This window comes from Galeopterus variegatus, unplaced genomic scaffold, assembly GCF_000696425.1.
Source record: "Galeopterus variegatus unplaced genomic scaffold, G_variegatus-3.0.2 Scaffold8823, whole genome shotgun sequence".
Classification (NCBI taxonomy): Eukaryota; Metazoa; Chordata; class Mammalia; order Dermoptera; family Cynocephalidae; genus Galeopterus; species Galeopterus variegatus.
In genome coordinates, this window is record NW_007734934.1 from 4,935 (window position 1) to 11,347 (window position 6,413).

The following is a 6,413-nucleotide window of genomic DNA, read 5'->3' on the forward strand; positions in this document are numbered from 1 at the left end:
CCCCTTACCAGTCACGAAAAAGACAAAAAAAAAAAAAAAAAAAAAAAAAAAAAAAAAAACCACATGATCTGGACAGCAGGTGAGGAAAGGAAGGAGGCAAGAAAGAGCAGAACAGGCTGCAGGAGGCAAGGCTGAAGCTGGGCCCTGTGAGATTTGAAAAACTGAGAGAAGGGTGTCAGGGATTCAGGGAGCAAATGTCAGGGAACATCTGGGAAAACACTCTGAGATATTTTGGCAGTACCTGGCTAGAAGACTCTGGGGAAACCGGCCTGTGAGATCAGAGAACTTAATAGTGATGATTATGATGATGGCAGTTGCCATTAATGGAGTAGTTACTATAGCTTTCCAGCCACCAGACAAAGCTCTTCACAAACACCATCAAATTTAATCCTCACAACAAGCTGATGCTCCACTATGGCCACTGCTCTCTGCTGCTTCTACATCTGGACCCAAGTGTCCAGCAATGGGACTGAAGTCAGACACACAGATGCCTCCTGCCTTGCTAGGCTGTGTCTCTGGGGTAGAAGAAGAAACAAGAGCTGAGCGTGATATGTTATCCTCCTGGTAGCTCCTCCACCTGCCACAAGCACGTGTTTATACTGACCGGAATGTACAGGACATTCTTTAGTGGCTTTCACCAACTTTAAGTCAGATTCGTTTTTAATACTTAACCACTTGGTTCTGTCTAAACAGGCCAGCAGTTGCCTTGAAGGGAAGAAAATTAGACAGGAGACATTTCCATGATTGCAGGGCCGAGGTGGCTGAGATTAATGCCTCGGAAAGGGCTTTGTCAGCCCGTTCCCTATTTGGTTTTATGGAACCCCCCAGCTGCTGGATGTCCCACAACAGAGGGGTTCTGTGGCCACAGAAGATTGTGAAAGCTGGTATCCTGTATCCCCCTCTGCATTACAAAGCATCTTTCCTATATTAAAAGCTCTGTGATATTCTTCGATGCAGAGTCCAGCATCTCTTGGTTTTAATTCCTCATTACCCAAACTTACTTGATCATGAGTCCATTTTTTGGCCACCAAACATCCTATGGAGCTGAGCCCTGTGGCAAACACAGTGAGGAGTCCTGGGCTCTGTGGTGTGGCTAGGAAGCGTTCATGACACAGAGGGAAGCAGAGAGAGTATTTGTTTCACACTGCACCCATGCTCTGCAGCTGTGGGGTTTGGGTGTACTCAGGTACAATTCCATAGGGAAGCATTCATGACACAGAGGGAAGCAGAGAGAGTATTCATTTCACACTGCACCCATGCTCTGCAGCTGTGGGGTTTGGGTGTACTCAGGTACAATTCCATAAGCCATGGAGCCAAAGCTGAAATTGCTGTCAGAGAATGTCAAAGGACTGGAATGTGATTGCTCTGGCTATGACTTATTATAGAACCCTGGGCCTAGAAAGCAATTGCTGTTTTGTGTGGGGCAGTATGCAAGAACCCCAGAAAACATAAACTGCCTCAGCAGGAAAGACTCACCCAGCTACATCCAAAGGGTCCTGTGTCTGCAGGAGAAATTTAATGAGTCACTAGTTACAAATGGGGTGGTCTCTCTGGGCTATCCCAGAGCTTGTAGAGCTCAGCACCAGCCTTGGAGACAGACCATACTGGGTTTAAATGTCAGCCCTATTGCTTCCTCACTGTGTAAGCTAGGGCAAGTGACACAACTTCTCTAAGTCAGCTTCCTCACTGGCAAAATGGAGATAGTATACTACTCGTCTTGTGGGTTTGTTTGGAGAATGAAGTGAGCAAGGTTGCCCAAGGGAGGTGCCACCATGGGGCACCGTTCCTGGTTGGTTCCAAAGAGTGCCTTAATCACCACCCCAAGTATTACCAAGGGTCCATACGGTGTGGCCCACAGATTCACTTTACCTAAATTTCACCTCACTATTTCTCCCATAAAAGTAGTTCTCTCTTTTACTTCCCTGTCTCTCACCTTGGTCACCCAAGCTCAAACCACTATTTTCTCCTCCCAACTTGATCCCTCTACACATCCATCCAATTACTAGGACCCTATGATTTCTGTTTCAGCTGTGTATGTTTAGAAAAGTCATCTATCCTCTCTAGTCTCTATTTCATCACCTCTGACATGATAAGTAGGTGCTTACACAGTGGCTTTCAAATTATTTAAACCATGTAATTCTTTCTCCTAACAGTCTCCTATGACAAGGTACAAGATCTAAAACCACTGGGCTCTCCCACCCAGATATTCTGGGCTTGGGGAAGGACCCAGGAATCTGCAGTTTTTATATATTCCCAGGTGATCCTGAAGGGTAGCTAGCTTTGCAACACATTGTTGAATTCTTAGTCATGGCAGGTACTCAACAAATAGTAGAAATGGCAGATGAGCAATGCACTGGCATTCCCACCCCAGCTCATTCCAACTTGAACCTACTGCTCTTTTTAACTTGGGATACAGGTATGTGATCCTGTTACCTCCTGGGCTATCTAATGTTACTTAAAATTATTCTCTTGGGCTCAAATATGACCTTATCCAACAGGGGCCAAAAGACTAGCCAGGACCCTTCCCTATGTGATTCTGTTGCAGGTTCCCAGCTGTGGTCAAACTGCTGACCCAAAGTGAGGTTCAGGTGGCCAGCTTGGCCTTCCCTTGGTCCTTGGGAGAAAGTAAGTAAGAGTGACTAAAGAGAGATTCGAAAGGAGATGGATCGGAAATGGGGAAAGAGTTTGAGGGAAGTTATGCTGGTTACCCTGGGAAGGGCAACAGAAGTGTCAGTTCTCCAGATTGACAGAAGCTTCCTGTATTAGTCCATATTGTGTTGCTATAACAGAATACCTGAGACTGGGTAATTTATAAAGAACAGAGGCTTATTTGTCTTATGATTCTGGGACAGCTACATCTGGTGTGGGCCTCAGGCTGCTTCTATCGTGGCAGAACGCAGCAGGCAGCCAGCAGGTATAAACAGATCACATGGTGAGAGGAAGAAAGAGAGAGAGAGAACTGGGAGGTGCCAGAGTCTTTTAAACATCTGGTGTGGGCCTCAGGCTGCTTCTATCGTGGCAGAACGCAGCAGGCAGCCAGCAGGTATAAGCAGATCACATGGTGAGAGGAAGAAAGAGAGAGAGAGAACTGGGAGGTGCCAGAGTCTTTTAAACAACCAGCTCTCATGGGAACTAACAGAGCGAGATCTCATTCAGGACTCCTGCCCCCTAGGATAGCATTAATCCATTCATGAGGGCTCTGCCCCCATGACTCAAACAGCTTCCAGCACTGCCACATTGGGGATCAGATTTCCACATAAGTTTTGGTGGGGACAACACATCCAAACTCTATCACTCCCTAAACTGTTGATACCTGCTGGTCTCTCTCATGGACATAAGATAATATTAACCCCACACCACACAGTGTACAATATGAAATTTAGTTACCTACTTACCATAGAGATGGGGCTAAAATTCTAGGAGAAACAGCACTCAAATTTGAACTGTTCTTATTCTTGAGGTCATTACCCTTGGGCTATAATAGAATCAATCTCAGTGTTCTTGAAAACCTTCCAGGTGGATTTTCTGAAAAATAAATAAATAAATAAATAATGATTTAGATTGGTATCCAAAGATATCTAGAGACTTCACAGGCATAAACCAAAACAAATATGATTTGGTTAAAAACCAAGAACTTGATTATGTTCATAGAAAGGATAGAAACTTAGCGTGGGAACAGGGCTCAGACTTAGGCCTCAGAGGGAAGTACCCACAGCCTCAGCAGCCACCAAGGTGAGCCAAGACCCATGTGGCAGCAGGACTCAGTCTTAGGCCCTGAAAGGAAGCACCCAGAGGCCCAGCAGCCACTGAGGTGAGCCAAAACCTGTGTGGTACTGAGGGCTCAGTCTACAGCCACAAATTCCAGAACAGGAGCCAAGGTGTTGTAATAGAGCCATTGCCACACTTACTGTCACTGCAAGGACAGTCCACCACCACAGTAGCATCCAGGGCCACTCTACAGGCAACATGCTGCTCACTCGACTACATCGATACAAGAAGATCACCAGTCAAGCTTTCAAATAGAGGAAGAAATCTTTATCCTCATAGCCAACCCCAGAGTAATAGAGGAATCAAGTCCTCTACCAGGTGGCCAAACATCAACAAAAAAATTCTCAACTACAAACAAACAAGAAGATATGACACCATCAAAGGGATATAGTAATGCTCAAATTTCAGACCCCATAGAATAGGAATCCTTGAAATGTCTGAAAAGGAATTCCGAGCAATGATCTTAAGAAAGCTTGAAGACATAAAAGATGACTCAGTTAGAGAACACAAGGAAACAAGAAAAAATACCCAGAATATGAAGGAGGAAATTTACAAAGAGATTAATATGTTTAAAAAGAGTACAGCAGAACTCTTAGATATAAAAGATTCACTCAATGAAATAAAAAACACTCTTTAAAAAGAGTACAGCAGAACTCTTAGATATAAAAGATTCACTCAATGAAATAAAAAACACAACAGAAAGCTTGAGCAGCAGGCTAGAGCAAGCAGAAGAAATAATTTCAGATTTTGAAGATGGTCTTTTTGAAATAACCCAGGTGGGCAAAAAAAGGAAAAAATAATTAAAAATAATGAAGAAAATCTAAGAGAGATAGCAGACAACCTCAAGCACTCTAACATCTGAATTGTGGGCATTCCAGAAGGGGAGGAGAAAGGAAAAGGTTTTGAAAACCTATTCAAGAAAATAATAGAAAACTTCCCAGGTGTAGGGAGAGATGTAGACCTTCAGATCCAGGAAGCTCAAAGGTCACCAAACAGATTCAATCCAAAAACATACTCTCCAAGACACATTACAGTCAAGTTTGCAAAGCTCAGAAAGAAAGAGAGAATTCTAAAACCAGCAAGAGAAAGTGCCAAGTCACCTATAAGGGAACCCCCACCAGACTAACAGCAGACTTCTCAACTGAAACCCTACAGGCCAGAAGAAATTGGAATGATATATTCCAAATACTAAAAGAAAAAAATTTTCAGCCACAATTCTTTATACAGCAAGGCTCTCCTTCAGAAATGAGGGAGAAATAGTGTATTTCCAAGACAAACAAAAATTGTGGGAGTTCACCACTGCACAACCAGCTCTGCAAGAAATTCTCAAGGGAGTCCTTCATCTGGAATCTGAATAATGATGGTCACTATCACAAATACACAAGAAAGAGCAAAACCTGCCATTAAAACAAAAATGCCAGTGAGAAAGAGAAAGAAGCTACATCATGCCATCTCAAATTTCCAGCTAACATTGAAGAAGAGAAATAAAGGGGGAAGTAATGATCAGAACATATTTAAATCATCTAAACTAAAAGCAATTAAATGATAAGAATTAAACAATACCTTTAAATAACTACCCTAAATGTGAATGGATTAAACTCCCCATTCAAAAGGCACAGGCTTATTGATTGGATTAAAAAGCTAGACCCAAGTATATGCTGTCTTCAAGAGACCCACCTCACCTGTACAGACACACACCGACTAAAAGTGAAGGGATGGAAAAAGATATACCATGCAAATGGAAAGCAAAAACAAGCAGGAGTAGCTATTCTTATATCAGATAAAACACTTTAAACGAATAATCATAAAAAGAGGCAAAGAAGGCCACTATATCATGATAAAAGGATCTATCCACCTAGAAGATATAACAATCATAAATATGTATTCACCTAATATTGGAACACCCAGATGTATAAAGCAAACACTCTTAGATCTAAAGAAAGAAATAGGCCCTAATGCATCAATAATAGGTGACCTGAACACCCCTCTCTCAGTATGGGACAGATCTTCCAGGCAACAAATCAACAAAGAGACACAGGATTTACTTTTTTTTTTTTTCAAATATTCAGGAGATGCAAAGCTGATTGTCCCCCCTCCTGCCCATGATGTGGGGGCCAGATTCATATTGGGGACATACCCATTACCAGAAACTGCTTTTGTCCCCTTTGTCCCCTTCCAGTTATCCCCCAACCTCCCTCCCCCTTCCCCTCTCCCCTCTACTTCAATTTGTAGCCCTACGAATGTTCCCTCCCTCTGTTGGATCATGGGACTACTGTGGTCTTTCTTTCATGCCCTCCTTTCTCTCTTAGCTCCCACACATAAGTGAGCACATGAGGTATTTATCCCTCTGTGCTTTGCTTGTTTCACTCAACATAAGTTACTCCAGGTTCATGCATGTTGTTGCAAATGGGAATATTTCATTCTTTTTTATGGCAGAGTAGTATTCCATAGGAGACACAGGATTTAAACTACACCTTAGACCAACTGGACCTGGCAGATAAATACAGAACATTTCACTCAACAACTAAAGAATATACTTTCTTTTCATCAGCACATGGAGCATTCTCCAGGATAGACCACATATTAGGTTACAAATCTAGTCTCAGTAAGTTTTTTTTTTTTTTTTTTTTTTTTTTTTTTTTTTT